The 13,639-nt window shown below is 51.9% G+C and overlaps 1 protein-coding gene across 2 annotated transcripts in view; it reads left to right on the forward strand.

The window, feature by feature from the left end:
- Ephrin (ephrin) overlaps window positions 1-13,639 on the forward strand; it is a 605,464-nt gene that overhangs the window by 428,118 nt on the left and 163,707 nt on the right. The gene's annotated exons all lie outside the window — the stretch shown is intronic.

The following is a 13,639-nucleotide window of genomic DNA, read 5'->3' on the forward strand; positions in this document are numbered from 1 at the left end:
CTAAAATGGCGCTAGCTTACTCAACCCGACAAACTACTCCACGACACGTAAAGCCTGACTTACAGCGTAGGTTGTTGGCCGAGCAAGTAAAACTAGAGCAGCTGCTCTCGGTCGCAGCAGAAACATGGTGAATGTTTAAGGATAACTAAATATAAGATGCCACGAAGATTTCACGGCTGACAGCTGAAACTTGTAACAGTATAACAGCCCGCATACAGCTCTTCCGGCGGCGCCTGACTGTTGCCAGCGGGCAAACACCGACAACTGTATACTCTCGGGAATGCAAAAACGAGCTGACATAAGCTCGCCGTAATCGAATTCCCCCGCTTTAACAACGGAGGGAGCCTGGTGGCACGACTCGCTCGTGCGGCAAAAAGTTCCTTGGCGGAGGAATAACTCCGTCGCGCAACTTGCCGAAGCGCGCAGTTTACTCTGGAAGCGTTTCTCATCGTCGAGGTTGAGAGAAGTTTCAGTGTTGCTGCAACGTCGGGGCTCGCTCTTCCATTCCGTTTTATTTACACTTTATTTTTCTTGATTAATATTTCGCCTTCCGCACGGATAACTCTCTTCTTCGCCAATTATGCGCGCCCGCTTTGAAGTCGGCGCTGCAAGAGTGTATACACCGCTGCGTCGGGCGCGCGCGCGTATACCTTACACCAGGAGCAAATAGGAGTAGTGGGGCTGTGTTTTTCTACGTGAACTTCGGGAGCGCGCGTGCCGTTTCTTGAAAACCCGCTTGCGCTTTAGTTGGGTTTATTATTTTTGTTCTTGCCTTTGGTTTCCCCGTAAGACAAACCGTCGACGAACGACGCTCGTGTGTTTGAGTAAGCTTCTCTGCGAGTTCGGCTTTAATTCGTCCGCGCGCGCGTGGGATCTTCTCGACCAGGTCGCCCGCGAGGTTGTTTGCGCGCGCTCTCGAGGGCTCCCCCGGCGCCTAGCTAATTCTTAACTCGGTGCTCGTAACTGAGCTCTGTCTTTTCCGTACGCAGCTAGCGCCGCTTGCCTCTTGCGTTTGCGTAGGTGGCATACCGCTAACTCCTTCCTTGACAAATATCGCCGCTGTCGAAAAACGCCGCCTGCATCTCTGGTTGCCTGTCTCTCGCTGAGCACTCGCTGTGATTCCATGAGACCCGGCGCTTGACGCTTAGTAGTACCGACTTTACGTGCCCCACCGGCAGGCTCGTGCTTAGTGATGAATGTAAGCTCTTTATAACGGAACAGTTATAACAGATATAAACGGTTGTAACGAACTCTACCGGTCAGGAAACTGGCTTGACTATTAGCGATACTTTTTTAGAAGTGGTGTGACGTGCTCTCTGTACATTGAAATGGTGGACCGCTATGAAACAATTCGAATTAAACCGGATTTAGAATATGGCCATTTCGTTATAAGTAAGGTGAATATGGTTGAATATGGTTGGGTGAGGAAGCCATGGTAGTTAGCTTGGGTGTTGACGACTGCCTTTTAGATGCGGAGCATCTTATAGTCTGGGCATGTCCCGCGTCGGCGTCCGCACTCACACTGCGCATGTGCAACTCTCCTCCTTCCCTCTCTCCCACAGCTGCGCGGTACTCCCGCCACTTCTTCTCTCGTACCAGCTGCGTGCACTTCGCTTTTGCTTCTCGCGCGTTCTCGCTTCTGCTTTAGCGGCGCATGCTCGGCGCTTGCGCATCTCTCCTCCTCTCTTCTCCTCTCCTTCAACCTTGAACGTAAATCGGGTAGCGCGCTGCGCGCGTTCAGTTCAGCGCTTGCTGCGGTTGACTCTACTTCACTCCGTTCTTCCGATGAAGTGTGATGGAAGCAACAGTCCCGCCAGTTAGTGGGTTGGCGCAAGCAAGCGTCAGCACCACCCCACAAACTAACAGCAACGCTACGTCCACTGAAGACAAAGCGGCGCAGCGAAGGGCACGCGACGCTGAGCGCAAACGCTTGAAGCGAGTGGCGGACCCTCAGCTTCGTCGGCGCGAATGCTTGGCGCTTGCGCCGAGCATTGCGTCTCCTCTCGTCTCCTCTCCTTCAACCTTGAATGTAAATCGGGTAGCGCGCTGCGCGCGTTCAGTTCGGCCCTTGCTGCGGTTGACTCCACTTCACTCCGTTCTTCCGATGAAGTTCTACGAACACAACGGAAACACAACGGAACCCCGAGATGCTCCGCATCTACTGAGCGTTCCCTTCGGGAAGGTGGGGCTAATTTTTTATTATCCTTCGAGCATCGGTGTTTCCTGGACTAATGCGCGAAAGCTATTTAAAAATCTCAAGCTAGTTTTAAATTGTGTTTGCAGGTCTCCCCCCCCCCCTTTTCTTTTTTCATGCTGTCGTTATAACAGAATCACTTGCTCGAAGTTTTAAGTGCGATGCACTTCTTAAGCGACCCTGAACCTGCGTCCACCGGCGATGTCCGCATAGCGTACCCACGTGGGGGATTGGCCAGGACTCTCCTCGTCTTCCTTGGCAACGGGGGGAGATGGCACATACCTGGGGGATTGGCCAGGAATCTCTTCGTCTTCCTTGGCAACGGGGGGAGATGGGCGCGCGCTGCCTGGCCGCTGACATGGCACATACCCACGTGGGGGATAGGCCAGGAATAGGGCGTGAGAAGGGCTAATGCACCCGCTTAAAGGAGTACTGACACGAAATTTCAAAGCTCAGATCCGCTCTAGCAATCAAGTACAACGACAACACAAATAGGTGTCTGTTAATAAATGCATCTTTCTTTCTTTGTAGTTGTGTGTGTGTGTGTGATCTCTCTTTCGCGAACATTACCGAACCGCGCAAATTCAACTCATGCATTCGCACTTTCACATTCTTCCCCTCGGGGAAATGCGGGGAAGTTTTTTACATGGTCCCAAAATTGAGTGCGGAAAGAGAAAATCGTTCCCGCTTTTAACGACGCACCCCTTATAACGAGGTGGGTTTCCTGTCCTCAATAGTTCTTTATATAGCGGTTTACTCTGAATGCTTTAAAAACTCGGGAAATCTCGGCGCGTTCTTGCGTGTCTGCGAACGGAATTCGCGCACTGTGGCCGGAAACTCCATAGAACTGGATGTTCTCAGGAAATCGAATTCGCAGCCTATTTCATACGCCCACATCATTTACTCCAGTTTGATTATCGTACAGTGACGTTGGCATACGTTGTCGAACGGGTTTTGTTCTCTGAGTAACCGGAACGCGATTGGGGACAACTCTTAAAGGGGCCCTGAAAGGCATTTTGAGCACACTAAATGAACTAGCGCAACCGTTAGATTGGGTCGTCAACGTCCTCTGTGCCAAGTATTACTCTTTTACGCGCAGCGGAAAGCTCACACTTTTGTTGCAAAGTTTGTCGTTTTTTTCTCACCCTTTCCTTCGTGTTTTTGGATGCCGCCATCTTCACATGTCTACATCATCTATTCCCAGATGTTCGTCATGAGCTAGACATCCTGCTATTGGGCGGCTTTTTCACGCACTTCCGGCAAAGAGATGAGTCGTCTGCTCAGCGTCGGCTCGCCGGCTGATCTGCCAGCGGAGTGCCGGAGTGCTTGGGCATTTTACGACAAACGAAACAAGTGTAAAACAAACGCTTAACCGTTTGTATTGAACGCAACACGGCCATAACACGACATGGATATTCTCTTACCTGAGTACGTTCCATAAAGAAAGCGTTCAAGCCCCGTGGCACTTCTTTCGTGCAATCGCAGAGAACGCCCTGAGCCGAATGCCCGGGTTTGACGCATACATTTTATTCAGCTTCAAAACAATTCAGAGATGCGTTTCTAACGAATACAACGTCACAACATGCGTTGAAAGTCTGAACCACGATTGACAGAGGATGGGTTGCCTCCTGCCCGTCGTAAATTCGGTACTCACCTCGCGCGCGGTTTGCGGGGACGAACAGCAAGTCACTTAACTCTGGCGCACAAGCCGATGGCTTTTAGCCACGCACACTGCACATACCCCATGCGAGGTTGAGTCGTACGTCGCTCGAGAAAGATTATCCAGACCATGGGAAGAACTATCCACCCGCAGAAGCACAACGTCGCATTTCATCGCGAAACAAAGGCGTCCACAACACACACACCATCGCCTCCTGCAATGCCAAACGCATCTCGCACTTCCCAATAGGAGTGGGTGGTACGCCTGCAGTGCCCACATGTCGCGAGGTGGGGCCCCAAGCTGAACCGGGATCACGGAACCGTAACTGACTTCTGGAGCGGTTTGTGCCTTGTTGCCAAGGCAACCGATGTTTGAGATTGTCAAAGAAATGGCGCTCGCTCCAGCGCTAGAAAGCTCAGAGCCGCGGCGGAGAATGTTTTGCCAACGTTGCCGCTCTCCACCACGCGTCGCCCCAAGCTGAACTGGTCACATGATTGAAGCGTTTTGTGCACGGGTTCTGTATCGGTTCAAAATGTCTTTTTCACATGCCGCCGGCAGGAATTACCACCGCCGCAAAATAAGACCCGGCACCAGCGGGGCCACATCTGATACGGGCCTTTTTGGATAAACAGTGCGCGGTGCATCAAGGGAACGAGCGCACGACCCTCCCCGTGCGGCTGCGAGTTCGCCGCCGATAAAAAGTCATGTTCCGCCAGCAACGTACACCGCGAAAGGGCAAGGCCAGGCCGACGCATACATGCGGCCAGATTTTTCGTTCGCTTTTCCAGCCTTGAGCGGAGTGCGTGCGGGATTCATGGTGTCAACAAAGCTTGCCCGTAGCAGACGACAGTCTGAGCAGCGCAATAGCGGAAGTACGTCACCGCTGCGGAGCGCAGCATCATGGGAGGCAAGGCTCGCGCGCCGTCAACAGCGGAGAGTAAGTCGAAAGGAGGAGGAAACTCGGAGCAACGATAATGCGCGGTTTTTGATTTACGATTTCTCAGCTAATACTCATCGCTTTAACAAAATTCTTGCGGGAGGAGATTGCAAATACATTGCTTTATTTGGGTGCATGTACATCCATGCATCGGCGGAAGGTATTTCAGGACCCCTTTAATAACTCTAACTTTCGGGCGGCTACTTCGGCTGCAAGCGAGGCATTGCATACATGTTCTAACGTGTAGCGAAAAACTCGCAGTTGTGTTTGCGTTTCCAAGTCAAACAGTCGTTAAACCCCTTTGCGCGCCTCCGTGTTTGAGTTCAAACCGGTCCATTCAGTAGCAGCCTGGCGTGATGGCGTTTCACGTTCATTCTTCCATGTAGATGGCATGTGGCCAGGTAAGCCTGTTTGGGGAGCTGTATTTGGTGTGACACGCTTCCAGCAGCGTCGTTCGTGTTTACGGACCGAATCAGCGCTTGAATCACTCATTTGCTGTCGCAGCGTTCGCGTCTGCGCGCCTGTCCGTTCGCTAGTTCTAGCGCCGCGAAAAACAAACGAGGCTGAGTTTGACTTCGTTCCCAATTTTTCAAAACTTTATTAGCGAATGCGAGACGCAGCTTGAGAAGGGAATCTACGTTCTGATCGGATTCAATGTCACTGCGTATCTCCATGACAATGATCATTTTCTGATTCACAGTGTTAGGCCCCCTCGTGGTGCAGTTTCAGCAGCACATGCGGATGAACAGTCTTTGTCAAAAGTTTCTAGGCCACGCCAAAAAGTTCCTCCTCCACAATAAATTCAAAGCAAAAGCTTATTTAGTTTGAATTAAGCGTTCGCACAGATTCGCCCGCACATGTCGCGCGGGCTTGTTCGCTAGTTTAGTGTCGCTATAAACAAACTGTTTATAGACGCTGTTTGCGAGTGGGAAATAATTGATGCGCAGTGATGAGAAGTTCTTGACTTGTCCCAAACTTCTGCCGTGTACCGACAAAGCTCATTTTCTGATTCGCAGAGCAGTGCCACCTCGTGGTGCAGTCTTGGGGCGGCTCATGGGGGTGCACGGTCCTTGTAAAAAAGGTTTCTAGGCTCGCCAAATGCTCCTGGGCCGCGAAGAATTCAAGGATAAAGCAATTGCCGTTCAAGTTTCACCGAACTATTTTGTGACAGTTATAAGAAAGAAACGTGCTTTCCGAGCTTTCTCGCATAAAACGTTTCAATCTCATTCGAGAAGTAAGCTTCGAGTTCGTACTCTTTGTGGCTTGTTAACTTTTGGAATAGCCTAGAGACTTTTGACGAAGACTGTACAAACAAAAACCGCTTTATTTGGTTTGCCGTGTTCAACGTTGGGATTTCGTTCCATTTCCGCGAGGTTGCATCGGTGCTTTATGTACTCGTTCACCCGTCCCGCCTACATTTTGGCCTAGTCAGGTCCGAGCCCGTACACGGATTCCATCTCCTACGGGGCTTCGTGGGCGTGTTATCTTTTGTTTCAGCACCTGCGTCGTTTATATGCTTAGCCGTAAGTTAAGCCGCGTGTTAAACGTTTGAAGCGTTCTCCTCTATAGTGGCATAACGCGGGAATACCGTTCTCGTTGTGACGAAAACTTGACTGAGAACCCCTCCCCCCTCCCCCAATCTCATTCGTTTCCTAAACGCACAAGAAAAAAAGGGATTTTCTTTAGGCGCCACAACAAACAGACGGAATGTGCGTGAAAAATAGGTCGGCGTATAATCTCGGTTTCGATTCTCTCCCGCATTTGTAACTTATTTTTAGAAAAATATTTTTTTTTCCATTCGCATTTTCGTCTTCATTTTCTCTATCGCTTCTTCTTTCGGCCGACACCTTTCGGGCCCTGGCTCTCCGGGCGTGTTTTCTTTTCGATCCTTCGGGGGGAAAAAGAAAATACCGTATATACGCGATTCGATCTCTCGCCCCGTCCTTCCCGTGCTCCGCGCGAGCTATATGGCCGCCCGGCGTTGTTGTTTTATTCCTCGGGCGTCCGCCGATTCCCCGATAGCCCACTCTTCGCGGTAGGCGAGAAATTCGTTGAAGGCTCTCTCGAGGTCCGCTGTCCCCCCCTTCCCCTTCCGAGCACATTTTTGCGTGTGTGCCGTGGCTGAACCGATGGACGCCGTTGCTGCTGCTTTTGCGCTGAATTTGGCTTCCCCAGCCGTCGTCGCGAGGGAACGAAGAGGGAAGCGTAGCGGGACGCGGGGAACGTGCCGGCGGCGTCCGGGACGGAGGAGGAGGAGGAATGCCCGGAATCCCGGATGGGAATCACGTCTCCGCCGTGCGCCCGGATAACCATATGTCTATCGATGGAGTGCCTCGGAGACCGAAGCTGCTGGACGTTGGGGGAAAGAAGACAAAAATACGCGGGTAATGGGGGGAAAAAATGTGGCTCCGTGTGCTTCCACCGTCGACGTGGTAGTGGCCCGGAAATCCCTGCGAGCGAATAATACGTCTCTCGCATTTTCTCTTGTTATTCTTGTTCTCTGTGATTTTCCCTTTTTTCCCCCTTCCTCTCGAAGTCCCTGCTAGGGGGCGTGCTTTGTTTTTCCGCAATGGTTAACACATTGCGGGGAAGGGGAAAGAATGGCTCTCAGTAGATATTGCGCACGCGAGGAGAGCTTTGGGTCTTGTTCGTTCGGGGCCCGATGCGCGAATTACATCTCGAGGACGGAGTTCTCGAGGGTGTCGTCTGGGCGCATGAAAAGCGTGCTTGTAGGTCGATTACGGGGAGGAGAAATAACCTTTGTGTTAACCAAGAATTATAAGTGGACGACGAACATAGCGGTGAGGGATCTTTGTAAAAAAAAAGTGTGGCTTGTTCCTTATCGGTAAAACACGAACGTGAAATGGGCAGCAAAATCTGCAGCTGAGCATGATTTGCGGTTCGCCGTCCGTCTTGTGGGTGGGCTTGGCGAGCCACGTCCGGCTGGCGAGTCGCTCCGGCAAAGGTGTACGGGCGTCATTTCCGTGACGTCAGTGAAATCTTGGTGTATCCCGGCATAAAACACTTTCGTGTTCAAATATAAAACCCGAAAACAAACAACCCGAAGTATAACGTACTCTTTAGGACTAATAGTTGCTTCCCCGCAAGAAGACCCTGTGTGCAGGGGTGCACCCTTTACAGGCCGCTTGCTTCCTTGTACTGGCGTAACTTCCGTGACGGATGTGACATAAGTGAAATCTTCGTGAATCCCGGAATAAAGCACTTTTGTGCTAAAAAAAAGGATTCCTAGATTCCTATAGCGCCGTGACGGCACTCTAATGTAATCACCGCATGAACTCTTGACAAATAGCCAAGGTGCATCAAGGGGATATTCGTCACGATTCATCAGTTCTAACTAGGCCTGCTGGCAGTGATGCAAACCGCTCGGCATCTTCGCGAACTTCGAGGCCTGGCGCCCTTTTTGCTGCTTGAACTTTGCAGGCTTTTGTTGCGTATGCCAAGCTCCTCGCAAGCAGTACTAGTGTCTCCGCAGCGTAAGCCTTACGCTGGCAATGTCCATTTGGTGAGTTGGGCGCAAATTACTTTAACTTTGGAGTGTGGCATTTGATTAGTATTTCTCTCTTTAGGACGCGAAACGCATGTAAGTAGCACTCTCAGTGGTGCAATTTGCTACAGCGGTTCGAAGATGCGCAGAGGACAGATGGCACAGCACTAGCTGAGCCGTGAGTCGTGCTCTCTTCGCTAGCGCCTTCGCTGCTGCTATAATGGCCTCCGGGGATCGGAGCAGTCTCGACCTTTGAATGTTTAGTGGCTGTTAAGAGTACCATCGGGGTACACTGGTCGAAACGGTTGTTCCTAGCGTCACTAAATAAAGGCTTTTAGAGTATCGGCACTCTTTTCTCTCATTGTTATGTGCCGCCGGGATTTCCATTGATCCGTCGGCACCACGTGATGTTTGTTTACATATGGGCGCAGCCATTTTGTTTTTGGGCGCCTCTCCTCTCTCTCTCGGCTGCGCGGGCGCAAGAGCGGCCGGTCGCACTCTGCCCGTCCCAACCGACGGCGGTTTCGTTCGGAGAGATGGCAACACTGCAAGCCAGAAACAAAATGGCCTTCAGACGCCTCCGGGTGCGCGAAGTGGCGGTACTCTTAAGCGTAGCTTATTTAGTGACGCTAGTTGTTCCCTTTCACTCGATCTAGAAAGTCCATTGCAGCAAGTCAACAAGTCACCTCTATTTGAATAATGAGTGGCTCCGTCATCCTATGGTATGGCTGCCGATTACGTACGCGCTCATTTCGAGAACATGAGCGCGGGAATAAAATTAGACGTTCAGTGGGTGTGCATGCGTATGTGTATACATACATACATACATACATACATACATACATACATACATACATACATACATACATACATACATACATACATACATACATACATACAACATACATACATACATACATATATGCATACATACATACATACACATACATACATACAACATACATACATACACATACATACATACATACAACATACATGCATACAACATACATACATACAACACACATACATACATACATACATGCATACATACATACACACATACATACATACATACATACATACATACATACATACATACATACATACATACATACATACATACATACATACATACATACATACTGTGGTCTCTCTACCTCGCAATATGCATAACCCTAGCATTGCACAAGGCAGGCATTCATGCACACTGCGAGGAACCACCGTGGGTTCGAGCTAGTTGAGCACGCTCACGATACTGAAACGCCGTCGCGCCAACTTAACACCGCCTCTGTTGGGCAGGTGGAGAAAGGGGCGACAAAGGAATATGCCCAGGGTACGGAGGGAAGACGTTTATTTTATACTAACATTCTAGTCACATATTTTACAGTCCCAATTACACAATTTGCAGTACAGGTACGTACTTCCCGTTAGGTGAAAGGGGCGATGGGGCGCCACGCGCAAGTGCGCACGTTTCGTCGGCGCAGAGCCAGTGGGCTCTTCTGTCAGGGCAAATTCCGGGGTGCTCGCACGTTGTGCGCGCGCGCATCGCCGTGCTGGCCGGATCGGCTCGCAGCAGCGAGGGAGACGGGGCCCATTCGCTCACAGGCGCGTACCGCACGGCGTGTTCGTCGAGTGGTAGGTACGGCCTTACTATATGCAAGCGTAGGGACAACAGGAGCAGCCTTAGGCACGGGCCGCAGCCGGAAGGGCTGGTGGGCTTTCGCCGGTGCCACAGAGTGGCAGCCGGCTGGTAAAGAAAGCGTCACATACCTTCGGCCAACGCCTTCGGCGTCGTGGAAGCGTCTCTCCCGAACGGACCCCCGCGCAGGGCGCGCGTTCGCTTCCCGGCGAGAGTCGGGTTCGGGCCTCGTTCAAACGGACCAATGAGGTGAGGTTAGCTCCGCTACCAGGGCGGAGCGCCCGCTGCGTGACAGTGTTTTATCGCCGCAACGGTCTCTGCAGGCTTCACCTCACGCAAGAGTTTGAGAGACGGCTCGGCTCTACACAGAGGCGCCAAGACGAGCCGGAATTTCGGAGGAGAGAGGGGAAAAGCGCCGCGTGATGGCACACACCTAGTGATCGCGCAATGGCCTGGGCGTCAGGATCCCCACACTCCCCTCTCCTTAAATGCCCTCGCCGGTCTGAGAAGAGTTGACCGGCCATCGCCCAGGCATGCAAAAGACGGCAAAGAGTAGAAAAGAATGCATGCACAGGGCAGTCTCAGTCCCCAGCCCATACAAAATATTTACAAACTACACTAACAACACTACCCCCCCCTCCAGCACAAATGATACATACCGGAAAACTACACGCGACACTGAGATACATAATACCTAGTAATTGGTTCCACATGCATGCACAAAATGAAGCTATTGAAATATACAATTACAATGAACGCGACACTATTAAAAACAATAATGGTAATAATATATACATGCAGGACGACACTATGCAACATAGGATTACAAAAAAAAAGAAAGAAACACACTACGACGACAAAGAATTAGGGCAAAAGAGCTAGGGCAAAGGAATTAGGGCAAAACTACGCTGAGTTACGAAAATAATATTTCTACAAAAATTCGGGAGACTCAGTTCCGCGGTGCTTGTGCAAAGCTCAGCGGTGGGAGCACAAAAGTTTTTCTGGGAAACGTCCGTTGTGGTCAATCGAGGAGAGAAAATGTTGGGCACCAGTGCCGGAACGACCTCACCGTGGCGCGAGATAGCAGCTCCACGAAGGGGGTACCAGCCAGGAGGACATGCGGGTTGGGCAGCCAGCCGGCAGGTATGACGACCATGATGGCGCTGCTCAGGTGTAGACCTCGCGTGGCACTCGATGGGTGCCCCGCCAAAGCGCGACGAGCGGCGCGGGTGGTGGCTGCCGCCCAGCGCGAGCGAGGCAGCTGCCGGACGACAGCCGTGGTGCCGATGACGCATGGTGCAGTTCCGATGACACTACCATATTGTCCGCATCTGGAGAGGGCACCTCTTCCGCAGCTCGCAACTGGCCGCCAGTCCCGTTCTCATCGGCGCAGGGCAGCCCGGCTACGTTCGCCTGCCGCAGGCGGTGCACAGGGGGGGTACATATTGTTGGTCCCCCCGAATCAGCGCAGCTGTCCAGGGCCCGGTCAAGTTCACGAATCGTAGAGTTCAAGAAGCGGGCACCTGCGGACCCTCCACCACACCGACGAGACACCACGTGACGGCGGGCGCACCGGGCGAAGCAAAAACCACTCGCGAAAGGCACCTTGGGTTGACTGAAGCCGGCAGAGGCACACACCAAACGCACTCACGAACGCGTCCACAACACGCGCGTCACAGTGTTCGTGCCACCGGGGCCAAGTTCCTTCGCCACAACGCGGTGCGCCCCACTCGTAGCATACGCCCGGCCCGCGTTTTCCAGGAAAACACAACCTCCCGTTGGCATTGAGTATATGGTCCCCCAAAGTCTGGCCTGCTCTCCCAACCGCACACAGTTCACGCAACGGCCTCCAGTACGCGCTGCTCGCCCCGAACACCGGGGCCGTGGACGGCCGAAATCGGACACTTTCAAAAACAAGCCCATTACTTCTCGAACCCCGCGCGCGAGGAGCAGGGGGTGTCCTCGAAGACCGACCGAGCTTCCACCCTCTCACCCTCGCTCTCCAGCCAACACCGTACGCCCCGAAAGAAGCAACTCCAAAAGAATGCTAGCCTTTCTCGCTACGTAGACGTAAATAAAAAGAACCATAGTACATACTTCGTTCTACTACATACACAGACTAAGGAGGGTTCCTGTACTCAAACAAATAACTAAAAAAAACGCATAAAAGAGACTCTACTTTACATCGTTAAAAAAAAAAGGTAACACTTAACGCCTTCAGCAAGGCCAAACACTCGGACCATACAGAACCATGTAAAAAAAAAAGCAAAAAAAAGAAAATGCCTTCACGCTACACGCTATATACAAATGGTCAACACAACTCTATCCTGCCGTACGCTAAAGCGAGAACACAAAATAATCACCCAAACAAGGGTACTGAATACACCATTCGCCCTCAGCAGGCATAAAATGGAACACGGTAATGCAAACAACGCCCCGCAACATGCACACTTTTACAAACCGAACAAAAAGAGAAACATTTGCTTACAACTTGCTGAAGGGTAGCGGAAACTGACCACACACAATGGGCTGGGGCGGCCAGGGCGGCCGCGCTGACTGAAACTGAGAGAAGTGGTCAGCACGGGCGGCTAAAGTACCTGCCCTTTAGTGTGCTATGATTACTGACCTCTTCGTGACGTCATATTGATTAGCTGGCCGAGAGAAGCCCGGATAAGCCTGGGTGCCTTGTCATCACCGCGCAGAGCCACTATGCTCTAGCACCAAATAGTCAGCCCGTGACACCGTATAAGTAATAGCTCTGCTTGCTTCTCGGCAAAGGTCCCTTCAAGTCGCAAGCAACTACCTGCCATGGACGCACACTGTCAAATAGCTTCACAATTCCAGGCGGCTTCCCACCGTGCGCCCTCGCCGTTTGACAGACATGGCAGGATCGGCAACAGCGAAAATGTCTCGCCTCGTCCCGGGCCAGGTCACGGAGCGACTCAGTTTACCAAAACTTTGGAGCCGCCTAAATGCCCGGCGAATGGTTCGTCATGAGCTTAGCGCAGCAGTGCGCAACTCAGACTTAGGGGTTACCACACTGAATGGTTCAATTGCCTCATCATCGGTGGCTACGTAGTTAAGCACGAGTCCTTCACCGTCCAGCAGAAATGAGTCCCCTGGGGCGTCGGCGACACACGCTGACTTCAGCCCCCTCCCGCGCCTGCTACAAGACAAGTAGCATCTCGGCGCACGCCCGCAGCAGGACAAGCTACGTCTCGGCGTCTAAAAAAAAAAATCAAATTAAAGAAAAAAATGTGTCTCCCAGAGACCGTCGCAAATCCGGCGACAAAACGGGTCATTCTGCTAGCCGGCTACTAGCTCTTTTCGGCTCAATACAACCGCCTTGCAACGGGCATCGCTTCCCCCTGATTTTACAGCCGAGGCCCGTCCGCTTTCCCGCGGCATGGAGTTCGCGAAAAGCGCCTGCCCCTCTCTGCGGGGTGTCCGCGCGTCCTTTCTCAACTCTGGGTCCTCTTCCTCCCCTCAACGGCTGTCAATTTCGCCTCCTTTACCGGCACACGCTTTTGCGCCGCCGGCTAAGGTCACACTTGGACAATAAATCCCGATATATTACGAAGCACGAGATCGCGCGTCAACTACCATGTTCGTGCTCTACTCTCAGGGTACGGCAACAAGCATATATCTCGCGTGCACTAATCCGAGTGGCGGCTGTGGCCTTTCTCCCGGAATACGTATAC

Source organism: Haemaphysalis longicornis, unplaced genomic scaffold, assembly GCF_048455015.1.
Source record: "Haemaphysalis longicornis isolate Haplotype H1 unplaced genomic scaffold, Haemaphysalis longicornis Haplotype H1 scaffold_12, whole genome shotgun sequence".
Classification (NCBI taxonomy): domain Eukaryota; kingdom Metazoa; phylum Arthropoda; class Arachnida; order Ixodida; family Ixodidae; genus Haemaphysalis; species Haemaphysalis longicornis.